This window comes from Chelonia mydas, chromosome 18 (assembly GCF_015237465.2).
Source record: "Chelonia mydas isolate rCheMyd1 chromosome 18, rCheMyd1.pri.v2, whole genome shotgun sequence".
In the NCBI taxonomy this organism is placed as follows: domain Eukaryota; kingdom Metazoa; phylum Chordata; order Testudines; family Cheloniidae; genus Chelonia; species Chelonia mydas.
In genome coordinates, this window is record NC_051258.2 from 5,870,755 (window position 1) to 5,896,287 (window position 25,533).

The following is a 25,533-nucleotide window of genomic DNA, read 5'->3' on the forward strand; positions in this document are numbered from 1 at the left end:
TTGTTCCTCTAAATATTTTTAGTAACTTTTAAAATAGAATTACTTGGTGTCTGTAGTGGGGCGGCTCCCCACTCCAGGAGAGCAGGGGTTAAAAGCAGCCCTTGGAGAGGGCTGTGGTGGGGACCCAATTAGAAAAGAGATTCAGAGCGGCTGAGGGAGGCTGGCTGGCTAGCTGGCCCCAGGTGTGGCTAGCTCAATCAGGCCACGGCTGGCCCTGATAAAAGGGCTGTGAGCCAGGCGCCAGAGTCTCACTCCAGGGCTGGAGTGGGAAGGACCTAGCTGTCTGGGAGCACAGGGTACCTGGAACAGAGCAGAGCCGGGGGCTCTGGCTTGGTGAGTCCCCAGGCTGAGGCCTTGCTGAAGGCCAAAGGAGGTACTGGGGCTGCAGGGAGGCAGCTGGGCCAAGAAAGGCGGCACTTCCAACCTCCTTGCTGATAATGAGTGGCAATTACAGACTGCACCTGCCCCAGAGAAAGGGGGCTAGATGATGACTGGCAGTAGCCACTGAGACAAGGTGGGCTTAGAAGGTTGGGGGTTCCCCTGGGGAGGGGAGACCCAGAGTGTGGGGGGCACTGCTGTGGGCAGAGCCCTGAGGTAAAGGGCACTGGGGTCTGGGAGGGACACGGGGCCTGAGGCAGGAGAGACACCGGCTAGCAGGTGACACTCCAAGTGCTGGAATAGAGCTAATTCCCAGATGACCAGCAGGAGGCGCTGCGGCAGTGAGTCTGTGGCCTGTTACAGTGTCCAACAACTTAAAGCTGCCAGTTTCAGCCGCACAGTGGCAAGGTGTGCTCTGGGCTGGGGAGAGTGAGATCCCCTGGGCTACTCTGCCAGACTGGATCTGAATCTAGCATGGTTTAGGGGCAGTTTGGCCTAGTGGATCGAGCACACATTGGCGGGAGGAGACCTGGAGTTTATTCCTTGCTCTGCTCTGGGACCTCCTCAGGCAAGTTACTTCTCCAGTCTGTGCATGTTTCCCTTCTACAGCCTGTGATCTCCAGGGGACAGCGACTTTCTCTCACTGTTTGTGTAACGCAGACCACAACGGGGCCCTGATCTCAGGTGGGACGTTCATGAATGCTAATTTATTGCATGCTTGTCATGGTCCGTTAGAGCTCATGAGGCTTGAATCCTGTCTTTGGATTGTACCTAGGGGGAGGTAAAGTCTCTCTTTCTCTCTCCTCACCAGGAGAACAATAGTTTGCTCTGTCTCTTCTGCTGTGTCAGTCCTCAAATAGTGAGAGGCAACCCAGCGTCGCTTTCCCTGTGGCCCTGGCGAGGGGGCAGACCCGGTGGTGTGGCTGGTGATGGTGAGCAGACCCTCCCTCTGGCAAGCAGCTTGAACGAAACGCATTGGCACGAGGAGCCTGGCACCGGCACAGCGGGGACGAGGGGGTTTCCCAATGGAGCTGCTGAGCCTGATGGTATCGCTCCCTGTCACCAGGAGCTCCCTCTCTTCCCCAAATCTGCCTCTGGCTGTGGGCACTGGGCTTAGACTTAAGGAGGGGGCTGAGGCTGGCACACCGCATGTCCCAAAAGTGAGGGGTCTGGCTTTGGCAGGTAGGGTGTAAGGGATAATGGCCTGAGAGCAGTGGCTGAGGGGCCATCTCTTGGGTCATGTCAAGCCAGGTTGGACGCCACACCAGAAACTAGAGGCAGCCCTAGGCCCCGGGCATGTGCGCATCCCTTCGCAAAGCCCTCTGCATGGCCTGGAAATGGAAGTGGAGCCTGTGGCTGCTAGGCCACAGGTTCAGATCCAGCCCCGGTCGTGACCGAAAGTTGTTGGAGTCTAGTGGCTACTGGACAGAGCCCCCAACCCCACGTGCGTTAACTTGCCCCTTTGCTGGCAGCGCCAGGAAGAGATCAAGGAGTTATTGGGCCATAGAGCTTGATCTCCCATCATGCCTCAGGGTGGGGGGGCATACCCACAGAGCAGGGGCAGCAGTGGAAGTTGAGGCCTCTGCTCTCTAGGGCTGGCTGTCTGGCACCTTCTGTCTGTACTAAAATCACACTGAAGTACAAAACTCTCCGGGGACAAGCCCATCGGCACTAAGGCGTGGGATTTCCACGATGTGCTCACCAGTGCCTCCATGTGGTGAGAAGCAGGGTCTGGCCCAGGTTTAGTGCAGTGGGAATGGGATGGCGTTTATCCCATTCACAAGGAGAGATGCACACGCTCTCAGGGGCAAACTCGCACAAACACAGCCATCAGAGCGCACAGATCTAAGCACCCCATCTCCCACAAACAGATGCGCAAATACACAGTGAGAAATGCACTCCCTCCTATACATGCAGACAGCCAGAGACATGACCGTTCTCATAGCCTGCTCTGTACCTTGGCTTGGCAGGATTAGATTTGTGTTGGTAAACGTTGACTTCACCACGCACACAAATGATGAGAAAATATTTCCATCGATCATCGAAATTTACAGAAAGGCAAAGTAAGAAAACTGATGCTTGAGAATTTATTAGGACTTGATTTCAGGATATTTACTTTGTATATTTTGACCTGTGCTGCTGATAATTTGTGTTTTTTAGAGAGACAAGGTGGGCGAGGTAATCCCTTACTGTTCTTACTTACCATGTTCTGTTGGTGAGAGAGATGAGCTTACGCAGAGCTCTTTGTCAGGTTCTCCTGACCGCTCTGATAGTGTGGGACCAACATGGCTACAATGCCACTGCCTGCAATTTGTGTATAATGGTTACAAAGCTGTAACTCTTTGAATATCAATGTCTATTGTCAATAAGTCTGAATTGTTGTCCCTCCCCCGCCGCCGTGCCATGGTATGACCCCCACATAATTTGCCACAACTATGAAAATACAAGTTGATTAGGGTTACCATACGTCCGTATTTTCTAGGACCTGTCTGGCTTTTTGGTTCTTAAATCAGTGTCCGGGAGGAATTTTTAAATATCTAAAAACGTCCAGGATTTGCCATTATTATTTTTTCCCCAAAGAAGAGTTGATCATTCAAGAAAGAGAGTGAATGATGATCACTCGAGAGAGTGCCCACTTTTTCCCCCTAGCTCCCAGCGCTTGCGCCGCAAAATAGCTGTCTTGCGTGGCTGGGAGGGAAGGGGGAGGAGGGGGAACTCGACGCGCTCAGGGGAGGAGGCGGGACCAGGGCGGGGATTTGGGGAAGGGCCCGAGGGGGCAGAGTTGGGGTGGAGACTTTGGGGAAGGAGTTGGGATGGGGATGGGGTGGAGTTGGGGCAGGGCTGGGGATGGGAGGGCAGGAGCAAATCCACCCCCCCCCGCCCCCCCGGTGGAGTGTCCTCTTTTTTGAATGTTCAAATATGGTAACCCTAAAGAAACTCTGACATTAGCCTAGGCAGGAAGTGGCCAGAAACCCTGGCTGTAGCCCTGGCAGTGACTCCCCTAGCCCAGTTATACTGTGCGGTTATACTTCAGGATAAACCAGCCTGAGGCAATTCCTCGTTTGGGCCTGAGTAAATTGCTAGGGAAATAACAGTGTCTTGTTCCTTTCCTAGCACCAGCTGTGCCACACCTAGCCAGCCGGCCAAGCACCCACCCACGCAGACCCCACCTGAATCATCCTCAGTCTGGGAAGAGAAGCGTCGCTGGGTTGGAAGCCTGTTTATGAGAGAAAATGCTCCTTCCCTGGTGTCTTTGGGAGCGAATAGACGTGGGCCCTTTCCAGCATAGTCTTCCCCATGTATCCTTGGCTCACCTCAGGCTGTGGCCCTGATCCAGCAATCGAGGGTTGCAGGGGCCTGGGCTGTTAGGTCTGGTTGCAGGATTGGGGCTTTATGTGATCAGCTCCTTGGGGCGAGCTTCACGTCTCTTATAGCTCTGTAAAGCACCAGCCTCACCCAAGGGGCAATGACACAGGACCAGAGTGATGCCAAGAAAGCGGAAACTACTTGCAAGCCCCTTGCTTGGCATTTCTCTGGAACCAGCACCTCCCCTGGTGTAGGGGGCACGCCAGGGTGGAGAGGGGGCATGGTTGGAGCACAGCATGCTCTGGCAATGCCCAGCTGGCAAATGGTCACTAAGGGACCATAACCAACTGAGACCCGTTAAAACAGGGACCCCTGGCTGCTTTAACCTGCTCTGAGGCAGAGAATCCAGGAGCTGTAACCAGCTTCCTGCTGGTCCCCTCCCGATGCACCTGAGAATCTGCCCTGTAGTGTTTGCCAGAGGTGGAGGCTCTTGCTAAGGTCCAAACCTGCTTTCCACTCTAGCCCTGCTGCATGCAGCTGATTGTGTCCCTCTCTCTAAGGAGTGCCATGGGGGCTGTAAGTTTCCAAGGCTCTGGCCCGACCTACCGCAGAATTGATTTATCAGCAAACCTGAGCTTGGCCCTTTCTGAGATCTCTGAGCATGATCCAAAACTAGCCTTTGCCCATCTGTTCCCACTGAAACCCTGCCCTCCTCTCGGAGGCAGGAACCTTCCAGCCAGGTGGCCAAGCCAGACCTACACACACAGTGAGGGGACATAGCAGGGGACTTGTGGGCATGGCCCAAGCCCTAACTGCTGGGGCACACGCTGTAGGAAACACTCCCACACTGACCGGGCAATAATAGGAACTTTTCTTTGACAGTCATTAATGGGTTAACGCTCAGCCTGCACTGGCAGGATTCCCCTTACACAGATGGGGAAACCTGTATCTTGAGCAAGTGGCTTCCTCTGGCCCTGTCTCAATGTCTGAGCCAGGAGTAGAACCCAGGTGTCCTGCTCTAGCTGCTAGATAACACTACCCCTCTGCCCTCTGTGGCCTTGGGGGCTTGCAAAACTCAGCCTCTTTGCAAGCTTCTCCTGACCCAGCCTCACCAAGGGGAGTGCCCTGAGTGCCAGCCAGTCCCTGGATTTCACCAGCAGGGGGTGCTGTTGCACTAAAGAAATGACCCTTGTGGTAAAGGGGTTTGCTGTGACTGTCCTGGCAGCCTCTATTCCTGGGGGGCGCCTGCTCAACCCCAGTGCTGTCTCGTGCCCCCCGGGGGCAAAGGCCAGGCTGGAGAGGAAGAGAACGTGTGTGTTAGTATTTGAAATGATCAACCCCAAACACGCTCGTGTCCAGAGCACTAGGATTCCGGGCCCCAGTCTGCCCCCCATTAAGTTCACTTCTCTGCCATTGTCCGTTGAGAGCATCCTTCCTTTGTGCTGCTGGCTGGTTATTCCTGGGCTCTGTCCTTCAGAAGGTTTAACAGAGTGACGGGAGAAAGGAAAGCGAGATTAGGGCCTCGGGAGTGGATGCCACCCAGTCACAGGGTTCAGATCCCAGCAGTGTCCTCAGCTTTCCAGGGGAGAGAAACTAAGTCACGGACAGTTTCTGTTCTGCAGCAGAGCTGTGCAAATAGCTGGTTTTTTTGGTTTGCTGGCAAATCCAGAGCATCAGAGAGGGGTGAGACATAGTTTCGGGTTGCCCCTCAAATGGCATTTTTTGGCTAATCAGAAAGTCCCCACCTGTCCTAAGGTGATACCATTTCACGGCTTGGGTTGAGGCTTATTTCATTAGCATTTGTATAGTCCTTTGCAGTTCCATTGTAGACTGGTGCGGGTGCAAAGTTGTACCAGCTGAGCTAAAGGTGAGATTTTTATAATTGGTGCAGCTTTGTAGGTAGATTCTCTTATCACATTAGCTTGCACTAGGAGATTTATTGAGGAAAACCGGTTTTAAACCAATAGGAGAGTTTGCACCCAAACGTTGCACTGGATTAACTAAACTAGTTTAAATGAAACCAATGCATCTGCTCCGTTGCTTAGTTTTAGCAGCCTTTTTGAGCCCATTGCCATAGCGTTGAAGTGCTAATGATCCTCTGCTAGAAGGCACTGTGGGAATGCCACATAGAGTGCAACACACAGAGCCGCAAAACTCCTGCGGAATGTGGAAGCCCGCGGCTGGTGGTAGGGGCTTAGCCAGATTTACCGATGTGCAAAATTCTCCGCTCCCCCCTTTGACTAGAAGAGGTGCCAAAGTCACATTAACAGCAGAAGAGCAAACGCTAAGGAGCACTGCGTCCCGGTTCTGGCCTTGCTATTTGATTCACGATGGGATTTGATTTTGTTTTAAGTCATTTCAGGTCTGATTTTGATTGGCATGGTATGTCTGACCCTGGCTGCTAGGCTGGGCCAACTAGGGGTGGGTCCCAGTGAAGACAATTCAGCTGCTCTTTCTTTTCCTGTTGGGTGGAATATCCCCCCCTGCCCCATGCGGTGCTTTCCCCCCATTACCCAAAGCTTTACCCTGTCTTGACTCAAGAGACTCAGGCCTGGGACTCTGCTTCTGCCCTGCTCATGCTAGGCCTGAAACCAGAGATGGGTCCAAGCCAACATCTCAAACCCAAACAACTCCGATTCCAGGGTCCAAACTGCTGCAACATGGGCCTAAAACCCATTCAGAAATGGGAGCCTTTGGGTGGCATTTTCAACGGTGCCTAAGGGAGTTGGGCACCCAGATCCCATTGAATGCCAGTGGGAGCTGGGCATCTGACTCCTTAAGGTGCTTCTGAAACCCCCATCCTAGGGTTGGACTGTGATACACCTTAGTCCATTGATGTCAGTAGGGCTATCTGTGTGCTAAGATACTATTCATCTCTAGTAAGAGTCTGGCCCTTAACCAAGGCAGGGTCTGCTCTCTGCTCTCCTCCAGAGCAGCTGCCCAGGGCCCCATTGGTGGTCAGTGTGTTCTAGGTATAAACCGTGGTGCATGTGTGACCAATCCCCACCTGGGTCAGCAGCTGGGCCTCAACCCTGGGATCATTACCACAGACCTCTCCTGTTTGAGCTACAGGAGTAACTCCATTAACCAGCTGCAATAGTAAGCTGTTATCTTCCAGTGGCCCAGACACTAAACTGGAATCTAATGCACATGGTGCCAGTATGTTACACAGCCATGTTAAAAGAAAGATGGAAGAGGGACCAGGAATCTGGTGGTGGGAGGGACTTTGGGAGTATCATCTCCCTCCTGCGAACCACAGTGTTGGAGGAAAGACTACAGGCGGAAGGCTCCGGGGCAGGCTAGATGGAGTCTAGTGAATCCAAGCAAGAGGAGCTTGCAGTGATTGCAGGCAGGGTGGATCTGTGCACTGCTGGTGCTGGTTTGTGTCCAGGGGTGGCTGTGTAAGGGCAGGGAGTGCTTGGTTCAGGGAGGGCTGGCTAATAGGGTAATTACACTGTCTGGGCCCAGTGAGATGTAAACAGGGATGCTATTAACTGGCTCGGGTTGCAACATCAAAGCCTGGAGATGGGCCTTGTGAGCTGATCCTTGGTGAGGAATGTGAGCAATGCTGACAGGGCTCTTTGGAAAAGGGGAGGACAATGGCAGCTGGATAGTGGCCCACGGAAAAGGAGCCCAGCGTCACTGACCCTTATGCAGCAGCCAGGACATGGTGCAGATTTTTGTGCTAGCACACGAGTGCGAATGCCGCTGGGAGGGGAGAGGAGGACAGCGAATGGGGTGGAGTGGCAGGGGGGCTGTAGGGTGGGACTGAGGGGCGCCGGCAGAGCTGTGAGCGCCAGGGGGCCATGGGGCAGGATCGAGGGGCGCCGGCAGGGCTGTGAGAGCCAGGGGGCTGCGGGGCGGGACTGAGGGGCACCGGCAGGGCTGTGTGGGTGAGGATGCCAGGGCTGGAATGACAGGTATCCTGCAGGCCAGGGCAGGGTCGGTGAGTCCGCAGCTCAGTCCCCTCTGGGCTAGGAAAAGATTCTGGGAAACAAAGCTGAGCAGATGCCCAGGCCTGGCCTGGCTGTAGCGTCTGGAGAGCGGCTCAGTGTCTTGGGTCTTTCCTAGCCTGGCTTCTCCCTCCCCAGCCTCGCTCTTTGCTGGAGCACTCTGGCCCTTTGCCCTTTTCGTCTTTTGAAAGAGCAGCTTCGAAGGTCAGGCCTCTGGCTGGAGCGCTGCCCCCTGCCCCCCCCCCCGCCCCCCTCCCCACACCTCCCGGTCTGCAGCGGGAACACGGCTCTAATCTGCAGTGAGCAACAAAGCCTGCCCTGCCGTGCCATGAGGACTCTGAACTCCAGCTGGTCTGCGGGCAGGGGGGTGGGTAGACCTCTCAGCAAGGAAGAGGGGCCTCAGTGCTGACCCATATCCCCCCTGCTACTCCGGTCTGGGGACCCCACCGCGCCAGCCCTGCCCCTGCCCCTTCCCCTCGGTGCTGACCCATATCCCCCCTGCTACTCCGGTCTGGGGACCCCACCACGCCAGCCCTGTCCCTGCCCCTGCCCCTCAGTGCTGACCCATATTCCCCCTGCTACTCTGGTCTGGGGACCCCACCGTGCCAGCCCTGCCCCTGCCCCTTCCCCTCGGTGCTGACCCATATCCCCCCCCTGCTACTCCGGTCTGGGGACCCCACCACGCCAGCCCTGCCCCTGCCCCTCAGTGCTGACCCACAGCCCCGGCTGTTCAGGAGATGCCCGTCCCCCGCGTGCTAGCGGTGCCACGCGGTACGGTGATTCGGTGCCAGGCAGGCGCAGCAGCAGCCACCGGCTCTCCTGCAGCGGTTGGGAAGCGAGCGTAGGGGTACAGAGAGTTCCCCTGCGGGGCCCACTGCTGCCGGCTCAGTGGTTCAGGCCAGGGCAGCCTGGTGCTCTGCGGGGCTTCCTAGCCGCCCAGCTGAGCACCTTTACCTCCCACGGGAAGCCAGCCCCACCGCTGGGGACTCCTTTGCCTGCAGGCGCTGCCATGGGAAGGTCTGTCTGTCCTGGTGCCCAGGGTGGCTGGAACCTTAGGCCAGATCTCCCCCCCCCCCCCCACGCTTTGGCCTGAGAGTCTGAGCTGAGGCCGTGACACTCATTGCACGAGTGTTTTGTGTAGACTCTGGTGTTTGTTAGCAAAGGAACAGCAACGGCCCCACCCCTGAGTAGGACCCCCTCCAGATGTTGAGAGCATTCCCTTCCAGAGCCAAACGCTGTCTCCTGGGCCCCTCTCTCGTGGGGGCCAGGTTCGCTCTGAGCTGGGCCCCTTGGCCTTCCTGGAGCTGAAGCAGCTGCAACGGACAAACTGCCTCCACACCCTTTGCCTTGGAGCGTGCCCATCTCGCAGCGCGCTGGAATGCAGCGTGCATGCTCCCAGGCCCAGAATTCTTATCATACTTCGCAATTAGCATGTCACTGTCCTGGGCGAGCCAGTGATCGCTTAAATTAGCCAGCTGGAAAACAACATAGGTACATTACGGGGGCAGCTGGGGATGGGGGGCGGGGAGGGAAAGCGCTCCGTTAATGGGTCACAGTGATGCTGGGGGTCATGGGTAGTACAAAGAGAGAATGTCCCACACCCCCCCAGTGATCAGGGGAGAATACCCCAGTTTTCATAGGTAGAACCCATGTGGCCAGCCTGGCTTTCATGCGGACCAGACAGCATTTGTGTCACTCACGTCACCTTAGTGTAGTTCGTGTGACAACACACAAGGTATGTATGTGGCTCTTACACTCTTAGTGTGGCTAACATAAGTGTCTGATGGGAACTGTATGTTGCTTGTATAGCCTTAGCATGACTCCTAGACTCACATGGGTTTCACATGACAAGGTCATGCTTCTGTAGAGCAGTGGTTCTCAACCAGGGGCCCAGGGCCTCTTGGGGGGCCGTGGGTAGGTTTCATGGGGTCTGTCAAGCAGGGCCAGCATTAGACTTGCTGGGACCCAAGGCAGAAAGCCAAAACCCCACTGCATGGGGCTGAAGCCCAGGGCCTGGAGCCCCACCACCTGGGCCTGAAGCCGAAGCTTGAGCAACATAGCTTTTGTGGGGGGCCCTGTGGTGTGGGGCCCCCGGGCAATTGTCCTGCTTGCTACTCTCTAACGCTGGCCCTCGCTTTTATATGTAGAAAACCAGTTGTTGTGGCACAGGTGGGCCGTGGAGCAGGAGCAGCGGAAGCGCTCTGAAAGTGGGGGGTCACAGGGGCCCAAACCGTGGCCCTGCCCCCCCACACCACCCATTCCCCCCATGATACCACCGCTTATCCCCAAGCCCCCACACCTCCTCTTTCCCTGAGGCCTCGCTCCACCTCTTCCCCCCCAAGACTCCACCCCTGGCCCGTTCACTTTTGTAGCGTGCCCACAGTCCAAGTATTCTACAGGACAATATAATTGGGGTGTGTGTGTGTGTGTGTGTAGCTGGTTGTTGAGGCATAGGACAGGGCATCAATGAGTATATAACTCATTTTGTCTGTTCATTCTCAAAATATCCTGAAACACTTGGCTTGATTCCTTTTTCTCATCCACAGTTCACTGCAGCTAATTCAAGGGAGGTGGGGTGCATGTGTTTGTTTTGCAACACAGTTTGAGGAAGGGATTAGAGGCTGCTTAGCACAGGACTGACACTTCTCAGCCAGCTACAAGGAAGGATGTGTCATGGTCGCTGAGTTTTTGTTCCTGAGAGATCCCCAGCAGGGTGGCTGCTGCCCAGGGGTAGCTGAGGGCTGAGCTACAGACAGACTTGCAGGGCTTGATCAATCAGGTCCCTAAAACCCATTCTTGCGGTGCAGGTTTGGACGGGGATGCACTTATTTTGCAGTCAAAGGATACATCTACACTGAGCCTGGGTCAGCTGACATGGGCCAGTCACGGGCATTTCATGGCAGTGTAGACGTCCCCGCGGTGGCTGAAGTCAAGTCAGCTAAAGAAACCTGTCAAGGTTCCTTCCCCACTCTGAACTCTAGGGTACAGATGTGGGGACCCGCATGAAAGACCCCCTAAGCTTATTTTTACCAGCTTAGGTTAAAAACTTTCCCAAGGCACAAACTTTGCCTTGTTCTTGAACAGTATGCTGCCACCACCAAGTGATTTAGACAAAGAACAGGGAAAGGACCACTTGGAGTCCCTATTTCCCCAAAATATCCCCCCAAGCCCTTACACCCCTTTCCTGGGGAGGCTTGAGAATAAAGAAGATGAGCACAAACCAGCTTTTTAAGCACAAACCAGATTTTTAAGACCCAAAAAACCCAATCAGATTCTTAAAAAACAGAACTTTATTAGAAGAACAAAACAAAGATAAAAGAAACACTCTATAAGATTAGAATGGAAGGTAATCTCACAGGCAATCAGATTCAAAAAACAGAGAATCCCTCTAGGCAAAACCTTAAGTTACAAAAAGACACAAAAAAAGGAATACACATTCCCTCCAGCACAGCGAATTTACAAGCCAAAACAAAGAAAACCTAATGCATTTTCTAGCTAGATTACTTACCTTTGCCAGGAATAAATCAAGGATGCAAGCCCTCCAACTCCTGTAAAGTTAGTGGGCTTGCATCCTTGATTTATTCCCGGCAAAGGTATCACACAGACAGACAAAAGCCTTTTTCTCCCCCCTCCAGATTTGAAAGTATCTTGTCCCCTCATTGGTCATTTTGGGTCAGCTGCCAGCGAGGTTACCTTAGCTTCTTAACCCTTTACAGGTGAAAGGATTTTGCCTCTGGCCAGGAGGGATTTTATAGCACTGTATACAGAAAGGTGGTTACCCTTCCCTTTATATTTATGACAAAACCTATTTAGCTGACTTGACTTACAGCTCGACTTTAGTGGGGACTCGGCGCCTCTGTACCGCTAGTGCAACTGCTCGGTGCTGCGGGAGCGTTATTTCGCAGCGTGCTCTCACTGGAGTGGGGCTAACTGGAGAGGAGTTATTTTGAGTGTAGATATACCTGGCGTTATAAGGTGTGTGGGTCTGAGGTCTGGTCTACACTGGGAATTAGGTCGGTATAACTGTGTCTCTCGGGGGCGGGCGTGTGTGAAAAACCTAACTCCCAGTGTAAACAGCGCTGGATCGCTGGGAAAATTCTCCTGTCAACCTAGCTACTGCCGCAGCGTTTGGAGTGCAGACAAGACCCACTGTGTGTGTGTGACAACACGTGTGTCTGCGTGGTGCAGCTGTGAAGACGAGTGTGTCAGCACAACACAAAACGAGAGGGGGAGCGGCCACCTGGCTGGTTTGGGGCCCGGCTGAGATGGTGGCACTGGTCTTTCCCCTGCAGGTGGAGATGTTCCTCAAAACGAGAGACAGCCCCACCCGCTGCAGGGGACAGAGTTAGCGGGAGGGGTTCACCCCAGAGCTGGGCTGAGCCAGCGCAAACAGCTGAGTGAAACTGACTGAACGGTTTAGATTTGTTTGCTGTGTTGTTGTAGCCACGGGGGTCCCAGGAGATTAGAGAGACGAGGTGGGGGAAGTCATCTCCTTTATTGAACCCGCTTCTGTTGGGGAGACAGACCAGCTTCTGAGCCACAGAGAGCTCTTCTGAACTACTTTTGCTAAGCGATCGTCCCGCCCCTTGCATTTCTCTGGGACGCTGGGAGTCCCTTTCCCAGACCTGAAGCCAAGCTCCATGGGGCTTGAAAGCTCGTCTCTCTCACCAGAAGTGGGTCCGATGTAGGCTCACCCACCTTGACATTTCTGGAGCGAACGTACCTCTGCAGGAAGGTGCTGGATTCACACCTACAGCCCGGTGGAGAGCCCAAGATCAGGCCCAGCAAGGCAGCGTCACCCGCGTTGCCCTGTAAATGGGGTGCAATGCTGCCCTGTGGGAAAGGCCTCCCAGGGCTTGTGGAGGGTCTGGGGAGGGGGGTCAGCCTCTAGATTCATTTCACACAGGAGCCACTGAACCATGATTAGAAAATGGCCTTGCTGGGCTGCCATGTGCCAGCAAGCATGGGCTGTGAGCCCCACTTCCAAAGCCTGGTGGCAGGAAATCAGCTCCAGACAAATGGAAACGCTTTGGACCACCGAGAAAGCAAGTTCTGCTCTCCTGCTGCCGAGGGGATTATAGACCCCTCTCTGAGCGCCACGCAGAGCAGCAAACGCACCTCAGCAGCTCTCTGCCGGGGTGTACGTGCTTCCCAGTCTGCCCAGGACAGGGCGACATGGGGCCTGCGCCACCAGACAGTTGCTTTTCAGTTCAGTTTCTCTTGTTTTCTCTCCGGCCCTGGCATGGTGCATCACTCTTGCAAGGACGTGGCTTGGTCTGTGGAATCATCTGAGTCCGGGAGTGGGAGGGAACGTGCGTGGGCATTTGGACCCCCCGGGTGTGCTCGAGGTCCCCTTCGTGGCCCATCCGTGAGGCTCTTCCCACCCCCAGCTAGGTAGCTGCGACTCAAGCTTTAGCAGCTGGTGCTTTTAGCGCGGAGGTCCCCGGTGAGTGGGCCAAGAGGGCAACTGTCGCATGATTCCCCTCTCCAGATCTGCTGCCTGCGTTCCTCCTCTGGAGAGGAGGGGTGTACGTAGAGAGAGCCCAGGGAAAGGCAAAGCTCAGGAGGGAGTGTGGTCTAGCGATCAGAGCTGGGGATTGGGAAGCTGGCTTCGTAGGTTCTGCACCTAGCTCTCCCGTTTACTCTCTTACATGACCATAGGCAGGTCACGGTGCCACTCTGTGCCTCAGTTTCCCCATCTGTAAAAAGGAGATGATGATCATGCCTTCCTTTGAGATCGACTGAGGAGAAGCGATGTGTAAGTGAGAGCTAGTTCTTCTTCTTGGCACCAGCCTGAGCCACCTGCAGAGCAGAGCAAAATGCTGTTTGAGTGTCGTCGTTCCCCCCTGCCCCGGCCCATCACTGGACAAACCTGTGGCAAGGCAAAGGGCAGCAGGAGATTTCCCTGATGAGCAAATACAAGGGGTTTGCTGGGGCCCTAAACTAACCTGCCCTCCCCTGAAATGGCAGGGGTCTCGGCAGCAAAGGACTGGGTAATCGCAGGTGCCTCTTTCTTCCTGGTGGGATCAGAGACCCCCGCTTCCCTCCCCCTGCATGACCACCTCCTCCCCCCCGTTGCCTAGCAATGGTGTTTGCTGTCACCAACAAACATGGAACAAGCAGAGCCCTGGGAAGCAGCCGCTGGCTGATAAACGGGTATCGGTTAGTGAGTCACCCTGCGGGGAAGGGAGGGGAACCAGCGACAGCCCCGGGAGGGATCCGTGGACTCTGGCATCCTAGAGTTCAGATCCAGGCCTCAAATGGTGCTGCTGGGTGTTGAGATCCTGGGCGGGTGGGGCGGAGGAGGGAGGGTTGCGCTGGGCAAATCTCTGGTTATAGACACAGGCCTCGCCCCTGGATCTGACCAGCCGTCTCATCTGCTCTGGGTGCGGAGTCGCACCCAGCCCATGTGGCGAACAGGGGATCAGGCCCAGGGCCAACCACAAGAGCCAGTGGCGTCCTGGGAAACCCCAGCCTGAAGGAGCCTGTGCTACCCGGGCACGGCCAACCAAACGGCAAGCGGCCACTGCTCATGGGGTCAAGGCCGAGAGGCCCATGGATCACCTGCGATTTCACGCCAGCCTCTTGTTTGTTTATGTCCCTGGGAGTTGGCTTGATTCATGTCTCAATCATGGGGAAATTGTGTGAGGTGGGGCCAGGGCACAAATTCCCAGTAATTACCTGGCAACAGTGTCCTGAGCCGTGGCCCGGAGATGGTTCCTTGGAAGAGGCTTGATGCTGCACAAGGGCTCAGGCTGGGGGTTCCTCTGCTCATGGTTCCTTTCTTTCCTAGCACATCTGCATTCGTGTCTCCCCCGACTGGCCAGCCCCAGTGACATAAGAGCCTGCTACTGACTCACAGCTGATGGAGTTACTCTTTTAGCTCCGGGAGTCTGGTTCTGAGGCCCCAGCTCCAATGCCCATTAACAATGGTTGTGTACAAAGGCACCGAGGAGAGGATGGGCAGACATTTCCCCCAGGCTCCCCACCAATCCGTGCCGCCTCATCCCATCTGCGTGGCCTGGGTTGGAGTTGTTTGTGCCGTGGGACTAGGGGCAGAGGGTCTGAACATCACCTGCTCACCCCATCCACTTGTCTCTAGAATCAGATCCAGACTCCTGAGGACAAACCCCTTCCACGCCAGGGCGATACAAAGGATAATTAGGGACCAGTTGGGATTCAGACCAGACGGAAGCTGAGCCAGAGATCACACACTGGATGGACTCCCTCTGTTATCCTCCTTATCTCCATCCTTCGCTCTCATCGAGGGGAAAGCTCGGCTCACTGGAGGCTGAAGCTATGGTAATGAAGAGGCTAACATGGATGAAATTGAGCAAGGGGTTGGACTAGATGACCTCCTGAGGTCCCTTCCAACCCTGATGTTCTATGAAATCAGAACTGGGTCAAAGGCCCTGTGCTGCTGTTGACTAATGGAGATTCTCCTGTCGCTCAAACGCTGAGAGCCTAAGTTCTATCCCTGCTGCTGCTGGGAAGGGCCAGGTGGCTGTGGTCCCTAGCCTGAGGGGGGCCTTGGATTTGCCAGTGCCAGTTCTAAGGCCTGCTCGGCTCTTTCAGTACTCCAGACTCTGGGCCTCCCAGTCCGGCTCCCCTCCACTGTGGCTCAAAGGCCCAAAGCCGCTCCCTGCAGTGTTGCTGCCCAGTGAGTGCTGTTCGAGCCTGGGAAGTGGGTGGCTGGGGGTGGATTCTATGGGCCAGTCGGCTAGCGGGCACACGGCCTGAGAGCAGTGACTCCAGCTGAGCCATGCCCAGCTTCTGCCTACTTCTCCCGTCCCACCAGGTGACCTCTGGGATATCTGGCTGGGAGACTGGAAGTGTGGAGCTACCAGGGCCCTGCTGGTGGGCCAGGGTGTGCCCTGATACTGGGTGTTGGGGTACCTGTTGGTGGGCCTGAGGTAATCATTGGCAGGTGTTAAGGAAGTATCACAGGGTACCCTTTGGTTATTAGGTTTATCTGATGTCATGTACCAAGAGGGCATCCACTCAGGGCTCTCAATATAAGGGGAGCACTGTATGGGGAGCAGGGGTCCAGCCAGAGTTGTTCCCCTCAGTAACCCACCTTGGGTCATCGCAGGGGCTCCCAGGCCCTGTGATTTGGGGAGGTGCCATCAGCAGAGCTAGGGCACGTGCCACCCACCCAGAACCTGGCAGTGCCAGGAAGACCTAGCAGGTCCTGTCTGCTGCCGAGCGGCCCCGGGTCTGTGGGAGCACTGGCCTTGTGCTAGTCCCCTATGGAAAGGGTTTAATTCCGGCAGGCGGAGGCAGGACCCCTTGGTTACGTGACAGCCTGTAGGGCAGAGTGTGACAGCAGATGCCTCCAGCTCTGTCCATCTCAGCTCGGCCATTGGGGCTGGCCTTCGTGGGCACTGGGAATGCTGGGACTGGGTGGAGGGCCATGGGGAAAGGGCGGGCCGGGGTAGGCGAGGTTCTCTGCCCTCCACTCTGCGTTCGTGCTTGGCCCTGTCAGTTTCTAACAGTCACTGCCAGCGTGTCCTAGCCACACAGAGGCAGAGCCCAGCGCCACGGGATTCCTGCTGCTCCACGTCTGTGGAATTTCTCTGCATGGCACAGCAACTGGGCACTGCCAGGGAGCTCACCTATCCGGCAGCCTGTGCCTGGGGAGTTCAGAACTCTCCCATGGCTGGTCCTGTAGGGGGCGCTGTGATCCGGTCTAGCCCAGCCGCGTTCCCTTGCTGAAACAGCTTCCTCTGTGCTGTGAGTGCCCCAGCGCTTTGTTATTGTAGGGTCGCTGGGTTGTTATTGTAAGGGCTCTGGGTTGTCGTTATGTCTGAACGAGGCTCTTGTTTGCCAATGCCGGGTTGCTGCTTCTTGTTAGTAGGACAATAACGCTGCAGGCCTGAAGCGAGATGGGTGCTGTACAAGCACATAACGAGAGACAGCTCCTGCCCCAAAGGGCTGCCAGTCTGAATACCCAACACGGCCCAAAGGCGGGGGAACGGAAGGGTTAATGAACCGAGGGCCAGAGAGACGCCATGAGGTCACACGGGGCATCTGCGGGAGATCTGAGAAGTTTCGAGTTCGTTGGGCTTTAGCTTATTAATGTTAGAGTTGCCAGCTTGTTGTTGTAGGGTAGCTGGGCTCTTGCCATAAGGGCTGGCTGCTAATGTCGGGATTTCTTCGTAGCTGGCTTGTTGTGGGCCTGCTCCTGAGATCCAGGCAGCTGCTGCTTTGGCTATTTTGTTAGAGGGATTGAAAGCATCCTGGAGCTAATTGCACTTTTGGTTGGCTTGTTTATTGGGGAGGAAAGGGGGGACGTGCAAACGGATCTCAGGGAAGGGTCACTTAGGCCGGCGGGCGCCTCCCACGCTTGCCATGTGCGCTGCTCCCTGATGCGGTGTCTCCGGTTTGCACATGAAGGGGGCACTGGTGCTGCTGGATAATCCATTTTGTTCCACCCCACTCTCCTGAGGGCCCAGTGGCGACTGGCTGGGCTCGAGCCCCTGGAGCGAGCTGGCTGGGTTCTGCCTGCAGGGGGAGCTACCGGGACAGCAGAGAGCGAGGGCTGAGCTCTGAGCGGGGCTATGGGGCACGTGGTGGGGAAAGCCTAGCCGTGCTGACCCCCTGTCTAGAAATCCCCCAGAGCAGGGCTGCATCAGCCACTGTCCGCCCTGACACTGCCGAGAGGCCGGGGCAGGCAGCCAGGCCCCAGCCCAGGGACCACAGGCACCTCACCCTGCTGGGGATACTGGCAAAGCTGGCCATGTGGGTGACTGGTGCAGGAGGGAGGGTTGTGAGAGTCTGGGTCTTGTGGGGGCACCAGGGATCTTAGCAGCCACATAAGGACTGGTTTGTCCACCAGCAGGAGGGGTCCCCCTGGCCCTCCCCCCCGCCCCCAGCAAACCCCTGGGTGGCTCAGTTAAAGGGGCAGAAGCAGGGCAGCTCCCAGGAGGCCTGCCGTTCCTAGGGTAATTGTAGGTTACTCAGCAATCCCTTTGCCGCTGTGATTCAGTCCCTTTTAATCTTGCTGCCGTGGGGGCCTCTCATCTCGCCGGGATCCAGGGCGGGAGACGGGGTCGGGGGAGTGGGGAAGGACTCTGAGCTGTCCCCCGCGACGCCACGTTCCGGGTTGGGCTGTGGTGGGCACCGAGCCTGGAGCCTCTGCTGCCAGCCCTGCTCACCGAGGCTCCTCTGCATGGGGAGGGAGGTGCCAGAGCACCACAGCGAGAGGGGTGTGGACGCTGCCGGCCAGGAGACGCTCTCGAGGGGGGATCCCAGCAGGGGGGATGGGGCTGACCTCGACTTGCTACGAGGAGGTAAAAAGTACCCATGCCTGGGCACTGCTCTCGCCACATCAGACACCCGCCTTGGTGTGCGGAGAGGGCAGTGCCAGCCACCAGGGCAGCTGGACATGTCCTACTTTTAACGGCCTGCTGCAATTCAGCAGAACGAGTGGGCAGCGTGAAAGGGGCTGGTGCAGCGTACTGCCGAGTACCAGTCCCATCCGAGCCCCGAGAGCGCCCACGGGGGTTGGCAGGTGGGGAGAGAGCGGGCAGCACCCCTGGGTTTGGCAGTGAGCTGGCGGTGCTTGTGTGGCTGGCTCTTGGTGGGAGAGAGAGCACTGTTCCCATCGCCAGGGGAGGCAGGGGGGCTGGCAGGCTAGGCAGGGGGCATGCGGTTGGTCAGGGGGCTGGTGCGGGCATCGCAGCAGGAACTGGCTAGGAGTGTCTCAGCAGGGGTTAGTAAAACCCTGCCATGTCCCAGGCTTGCGAGCAGCTGGAAAAGACCCAGCCACCTCCAGTGCCCAGCTTGGGGGGGGATCTGTACCAGGACTCCCCTGCCAGCCACTGTGGGAGGTGATGGGGAGATGGGCCTAGCGCCATGTCGTCAGCATTGGGAAGGGGGAGAACGAGAGCCAGCAAGTGGGTGAGTTGAGAAAGATATGACCCTTTTCCCCAGCCCTGCTGCCTGGCGCTGCCCACTGCCCACTGCCCCCTGCCCCCCCCCCCCCCCCCGCTGAGCACGGCCTCCCTCCCAGCACTGCACTCCCCCCCCCCCCCCCCCGCCATCACTGCCCTCTCCCCTGCCTGGCCCTGCCCCCCACGCTGCCTCTGCCCGCTTGGGGTTACCCTTGGCCTCCTGCCTGCGAGGCCCTGGGGCTGGATGAGGGGCCATGTTCAGCACCGGCAGGGCGAGGGGCCGCTCCCTCCCCTGGAGGAGCCGGAGAGCTCAGCTCTCCCTTGGGCTGGACTCTTGTCACCCGCGGAGAGCTGTGCCAAGAACCACCCCATGCCAGCCAGGTGGGGGTGTCCAGAGACACCCAGCCCTGCAGAGTCCAGCTGGGCCCCTGCAGCCACCCATGGCTGGCTGCGCTGCTGGCTGCCTCACAGCACTGGCATGTGCAGAGTGCCCTGGGCTGCCCGGCTGGCAGACGGGGCAGACCTAGGGCCTGGAGCCTGGGCAGCGCCATGGGCTGCACCTGCACTCTGCACCTCTCCAGCCTTTCCTTCCTGGGCCCAGAAACATGAGAGCTTTCGGGCCCCTGCTTAGAAGACTGGATTCACTGGTTACCTTGCTAGAACTGGAGTCGCCAGGAGCCCCTTCCCTGCCAGAGCTTCTGCCCCGCTCCTGAGAGCGCCCCCTGCTGGGAGAGGTTGGGACTGGAGTTGCTGGGAGCCCCTTCCCTGCCAGAGCGTCTGCCCCGCTCCTGACAGCACCCCCTTCTGGGAGAGGTTGGGACTGGAGTCGCCGGGAGCCCCTTCCCTGCCAGAGCTTCTGCCCCGCTCCTGACAGCGCCCCCTTCTGGGAGAGGTTGGGACTGGAGTCGCCGGGAGCCCCTTCCCTGCCAGAGCTTCTGCCCCGCTCCTGAGAACGCCCCCTGCTGGGAGACGTTGGGACTGGAGTCGCCGGGAGCCCCTTCTCTGCCAGAGCGTCTGCCCCGCTCCTGACAGCACCCCCTTCTGGGAGAGGTTGGGACTGGAGTCGCCGGGAGCCCCTTCCCTGCCAGAGCTTCTGCCCCGCTCCTGAGAACGCCCCCTGCTGGGAGACGTTGGGACTGGAGTCGCCGGGAGCCCCTTCCCTGCCAGAGCTTCTGCCCCGCTCCTGAGAACGCCCCCTGCTGGGAGAGGTTGGGACTGGAGTCGCTGGGAGCCCCTTCCCTGCCAGAGCGTCTGCCCTGCTCCTGACAGCGCCTCCTGCTGGGGAGGCTGGGAGTGGAGTTGCTGGAAGTGCTCTCACCATCCTCTCATCAGCACTGCTCCTTCCCATGCCTCCTGCTGAGAGGGGCTGGGGTAGCTGTGAGCTCTCTGTGGCAGAGATGTGGCAGATGTGACCCTGTATGGATAAGGTCTTTTCCCAGAGGAGGAGACCCAAGCCCCTCCTAGAAGGGGTTTATACCTAGCTCTGTAGGGTCAGTGACAATATGGACACATGCTAGTGCAGTGAAAATAGCAGCGTGGATGTTGCTGCAGCAGCTGCGGCTCAGGCTAACCATTGAGGTTCAGACGCCCCTGCTCCCTGGGTCTGAGCTCACACAAGTCTCACTTGCTCCCAGCTGCGGTACAGACGGATGGACCCAGAGGGCCTGATACTGAACCATGCAGGTCAGAGCCTGGAAAGCCCCCAGGAGACCGAACGGGCAGCTCTCTGCTTTAACTGCTACGCCGCTTCCCCTCTTGAAGAGAACGTGGTGCTGAGCAAAATGGACACAGCTTTCCTGGAAGAGCTAGCCTCTAGGAACCGCCAGAACCGAACCAGCTCCGGCGCCCATCCAGCGCAACCTCCTCTTACCAGCAGTGGCCAGCAATAGAGGGCAGTACAAGAAACCCCCTAACCAGAAGTTAGAAGATAACCTGCTCCCAGAAGAAGTTTCTTCCTGACCCTGATTAGGTAGAGGTTAGCTGGTGCCCTGAAGCATGAGGGTGTATAGCCCTCATGGGCATCATCCGACTTCCCTGCCTGCCCAGGGCACTGTGAGCCTGAGTGTTTTGTAAAGCACTGGGAGATCTCCAGCAGGAGCATGTTGTGGCCTTTTTTTCTCCCTCTACAATTCCTGCTGTGGGGCCGAGACCCTGGCCCTCCCATGCCCTGCCGTGCTGATGGGGAGGATAGAAGCTGCTCCGGGGATTTTACAGTCCCAAGGTTGGGCGGAGTCTGATTTGCCCTAAGGGTCCGAGCCCCGGAGACCCGTGGGGCAGCTGCTGCTGGCAGTAAGTGACACTGTCACCGCGTAGGGGAGCTTGGCAGAGCTGGAGTCTGAGAGCAGACTGGGGGGGAGGAGGGCGGAGTTCACTGTCTCTGAATACCTGAGATTATTCACCTCATCTCCCCATGGGTCGGGGAGACTGGGTTGGCCGGGCTCAGCCTCCTGGGGAAGCCACGTGGTTTTCTCTGCCCCCACTCAGCAGTGGAAAGTTAACCCTTTGGCCGCTGCTGTGCTGCCCTCGCCTCTCCATATCCCGCTGAACCAGACGGTCCGATAGGCTGCCGAGCACATTCAGCAGCGGGCTGGGTTGGCTCCACTTCCGCCCGGCAGCCCCGCTCTCTCACCCGGGGCACCGCGTTTCCAGACCCCCCCCAGATGGGCTGTGGATTGCTGCTGCTCGACTCCGTTAGGCCCTGATCCTGCTGTTGGATCCACTAGCACTGACCCCTGGGACCATGAAAAACCCAAGTGCCGCCTCCCTGCATCCTCCTGATGGCAGGATCGGGGCCTTATTGATTATGGGCTTGATTCTGATCTTCTGCCCATTTGACATCCCTCTGGCTTCCAGGAAGTGCTTCCTGATTTACACCGGTGGGTGTGAGCTCCGGATCGGGCCCATCTCTGCAATAAAGTGTCTTTGCCTGCACTAGCTTTTGAACCGTGTTAATCCCCCACCCTTCACCTGCGTTCCTGGCCTTGTGAAAGCCCCTGGGGCAGTGCCGGGCTGAGGCGGACACATTCCTGGGGCCTGGCTCCCACGCTCCCGCAGCCGTGCCTCCCGCCTGCCGACACCGGCCTGCTCTTAGGTGCCTTCTCGAGAAGAGCAAAAATTGCCAAAGGACAAAAAAAATCGACCCAGCTCAGCAGGCGCGATCGCCCGTCCTGGCCCCAGAGCACCATCTCGTCACCCCTCTGCTGCCAGAGGGACCCGCGCCTCACCCACCTGCTGTGGTTAGCAGCAGCGGGCCAGGTGAACCGAGAGGCTCAGTAAAGAGGCGGGGAGGCGGGTGGTCAAGCAGAGGCAGTGTGCTCTAGTGGTTAGAGCGCTGGGAGTCAGGAGACCTGGCTTCCATTCCTGCTCCTGGTGTGTGGTCCGGGCCTCTCCTTTCCCACCACTCTGACTAGCTGCACTGCAAGCTCTCAAGGGCAGTCTCTCTCTCCCGATGTGTATGTACAACGCCCAGCGCCATGGGGCTGGGAACTTGGGTGGAGCCTCTTTACTGTAATAACCCCAGATGTCCTTTCTGTGAGATCAGAGGCCAGGCCCGGACTTAGGGAGACATGAGATAGCGCAGGCAGGGAGAGTCTGGGAGCCAGCAAGAACCCCAGGGTCCGTGTCCAGCACCCTCATCCTCCTCTTATAGTCATTCCAGCTGAGTGCAGACTCTGACCTGCCACAGGCCAATCTGGGGCATAATAGGGGGTGTTCTCCCCACACCACTCCCCCGGCTGACTTATGCCTGCTGGTATGGCTGGCATGTGCGTTTCCAAGTGCAGATGACAAGCAGAAATAATTGCCTGTACACAGCACCAGTTCCCAGCTGTGCTGGGATTTAAGGGGCCCCGTGGAGCACCTGTTTGTGAGGTTGGATTTTCCTTTTGTTAACCAGAGTTTGTGGTGCCCGGTTTTTTATTCTTCTCCATGGGGCAGAAAAGGAAAAAAGTTATTTCCAGCTGGGCTCAGGAGTTATTTCCACCTGACTCCTTCCTTACCAAGAGAACAAATCTGTGTAACTTGCACTTTGCATGATGGGAGGATCACAAAGCACTTTACAAACAAGCATGAACCTCATAACCCTGGAGGTGGGTATTATCCCCCTTTGGCTGATGGGGAAACTGAGGCATGACAAAGGGAAATGATTTGCCCAAGGTCATACACTGCGTCACTGGGTAGAGAACTAAGGAATCTTGATGCACAATTCCCTGCTCTAGCCACTAGCTGATGCTGTCACAGTAGCACTCTATTATTCCCCGGGACACTGGCTGTTTCCAGACTGCCAGTCAAATGGGTGTTGTAGGAGAACATCTCTGCCTAAACTACATTGTCTCTAATAGAGTGTATTAAGCTAGTGTGGGTCTGCACCACTGCCCTCTGCTGCATGGAATCAGAACTGCTCAGTTGTGTGTCATAGGCTCTATACAGCTGACAGCAGAAGGGGATTCTCCTGGTCGGAGAGCAGATTGTAGGGGCTGGGAGAAGGGTCTCAGATCTAGTCCTGCTGGGGTTGTGAAATGAATGACCAGCATATGCGACATAGTGACAATGCGGGAGTCCTTGGACTTGTTCTGATTGATGGGCTGAACAGATGGCTATATTAGAGAGAGGTGGTGGTGAATGAATGTCTGGGTAGAAGGAGAAGGGGTGGGTGGGTGGATGGATAGACAGATACTGATAGTCTCCGAAGACTTAGCTTCTGCCAACATAGCAACCTGAGAGAGTTTCCACACATCGGTTTTAGTAGGTCCTGCTAAATCAGTGGTGACAATGACAGAGTAAATAGACTTTAGAAACCAAAGCAGCTGGACTGAAGATCCCCATCACGCCAGGCTGGGGGCTCCCACCTTGGGGCCCAAAGTATCTATAGCATGGGAACCCATGTGGTGTGAGGCCAGGGATGTGGGCTCCGTGGCAGGGGCACTGAATGTCATGCCTGTGGGCCCGTTCGCTGCTGAACGAAGGCAGGCTTTGCGATGGGGAAAGGGAGCCGCGGTCAGAGTGTATAGAAAAGCCATTATTCTCTCTGTAAGCCCCCTAGCCTCCGCTCCAGATGTTCCTCTCGTTTTTCCTGAGGCTGATGAAAGGCATTCGGCAGAGCTGCGACCCGGCTGGGGCTGGGATCTGCCATCCAGCCCCAGAGCTGTCAGCGCGTGGGGATTTATGGCCAGGGAAGCATCTCTGAGGGGCCGCCCTCTCAGCGCCAGCCTTCTCCTCGCAGCCCTTCCTGGGGGAGCAACGCTGGTTCTAATCAGTGTCTGGCCTGGACGCGTCCCCCCAGGGCGCGTCTCCTTCACCGCTCCCCTGGCTCCGTTCCCCTGCTGGGAAAGCTTCCCAGCAGATTCTTTTCTGCCCCATGGAACGCTGTCTGGGCAGGATCCCAAGCCTGGCACAGAGCTCCACTGGGCCTCCAACCGCAGGAGCAATGTCCCCAGCCTAGGCTCACTCCTTCTCATCCACAGCCATGCCCCAGCATGGGTCAAACTCAGAGCCCTCAGCACCGCACAGACAGCTTCTGCTGCTGGAGCTAAAGGAGCAACTCTGCTAGCTGGCACCAGTAGTAGGCTGTTATCCTCTAATGTACCAGCCACTGAAGGGACATGATGCACACCCACCTAGCTCAGCCCCTGCCTCCACCCCACTCACTCTCTTCCCAAGCCTCTCTCCCAATGGTCTCTTTTGTAGCCTTATCCCACCCCTTCCCCCTTGCTGCCTGTTAAATACGGCTCATCCCTCCCTGTTCTAAGAGGCTGGCAAAACATGACCCTTACAGCCAAGAGGCTAGAGTGAGGGCAGTACAGGGTTAACGCCGTATGGGGTGAATGGTGACAGTAATAAACCTGAGCGGACAGTAACATGGGTGGGGGGGCACGGGATCACACAGGGCACGATGCATCTGGGGATTGTGAGCCCCCTGCATTGGGGGGCACGTGCTCCTCTCCACTGAGCATGCTGCTGGGGCTGGGGAAATCAAGTCATAACAGAAACAGGCATGGGGGTAGCAGTTACCCCAGCATCCGAGCATGCCACGATTGTTAGCGTATTGATCCCATGCCCCCCTGTGTGTGCACAGGTGGAGAACTGGAGCCCAAAGAGACCAAGGCCACATCTACACTCCAGCGGCACGGCTACGGTGCTGCCCCTGTGCCACCGGTGCTCCGTAGTGTAGAGGCTTCCTGCTTTAATGGAAGGGGATTTTCCAGTGACGTTGTGAATCCTCCTCTCCGAGAGGCGGTTGCAACGTCGACGGAAGGCTTCGTCTGTTGGTCTAGCCGTGTCCCCCCTGGGGGTTAGTTCAAGACAACTCCAGCTCTCAGGGCGGGACGCTTTTGCAGCCCTGAGCCACGTGCCGAGGATCACCTGGTTTTTACACGGAGACCAAGCCTCAGTCACTTCTGAAAGTGAGACTCGGGCGCCAAAATCAGCCTGGTGTTGTAACCCTGAGCAGAGCAGCTTTGCAAATCTGGCTGAACCGCGCCATGGGGCCTCTGGGGTAGAGCGAGGAACTGCCCCTGCCCCTTCTCAGGCGGGCTCCCTGACCACTGGCCCATCCGTCCTCTTGGTGTGGGCGAGATGCAAACGAGACCTGCTGACAGTGGGATTCAGAGCACGGTGCCTCACCGTATCCACTCACCTGCCTCATCCAGGGGCCACCAGACAGTCAAAGCTCATGAGTCAGACCCCAATAAATCAGGAGGTTGGCTTAAAAATCATGAGATTTAAAAATAAACACAGAAATGTCCGGTTCTGTTTCTTTGCCTTGGGTCTCTGTGCTGCCCAGATACACTCGGGAATCCTGCTCAAGCTTTTCTGTGCAACCCAGACAGCCTTGTAAAACAAAAGCTGAGATGCTGCCAAAATAACATGACTCCAGGAGCTGGGGCTTTAAGAAAAAACCCCACCAGGTGTGGTGAGATTCACCATAAACTAGGGAGGTGCTGGCAACACTGGGATGCAGCCCACCCCCAACGGAGGAGGTATCAGATATCACCCAGATCCCC

General features: G+C 56.9%; 1 long non-coding RNA gene across 1 annotated transcript; it reads left to right on the plus strand.

Moving 5' to 3' along the window:
- The first annotated feature begins 259 nt into the window (after positions 1–259).
- On the plus strand, positions 260–4,305 carry LOC122463283. The gene is made up of 3 exons (XR_006286478.1): positions 260–333; positions 988–1,062; positions 3,493–4,305. It is a non-coding gene; the product is annotated as an uncharacterized LOC122463283 (long non-coding RNA).
- Positions 4,306–25,533: the final 21,228 nt, after the last annotated feature.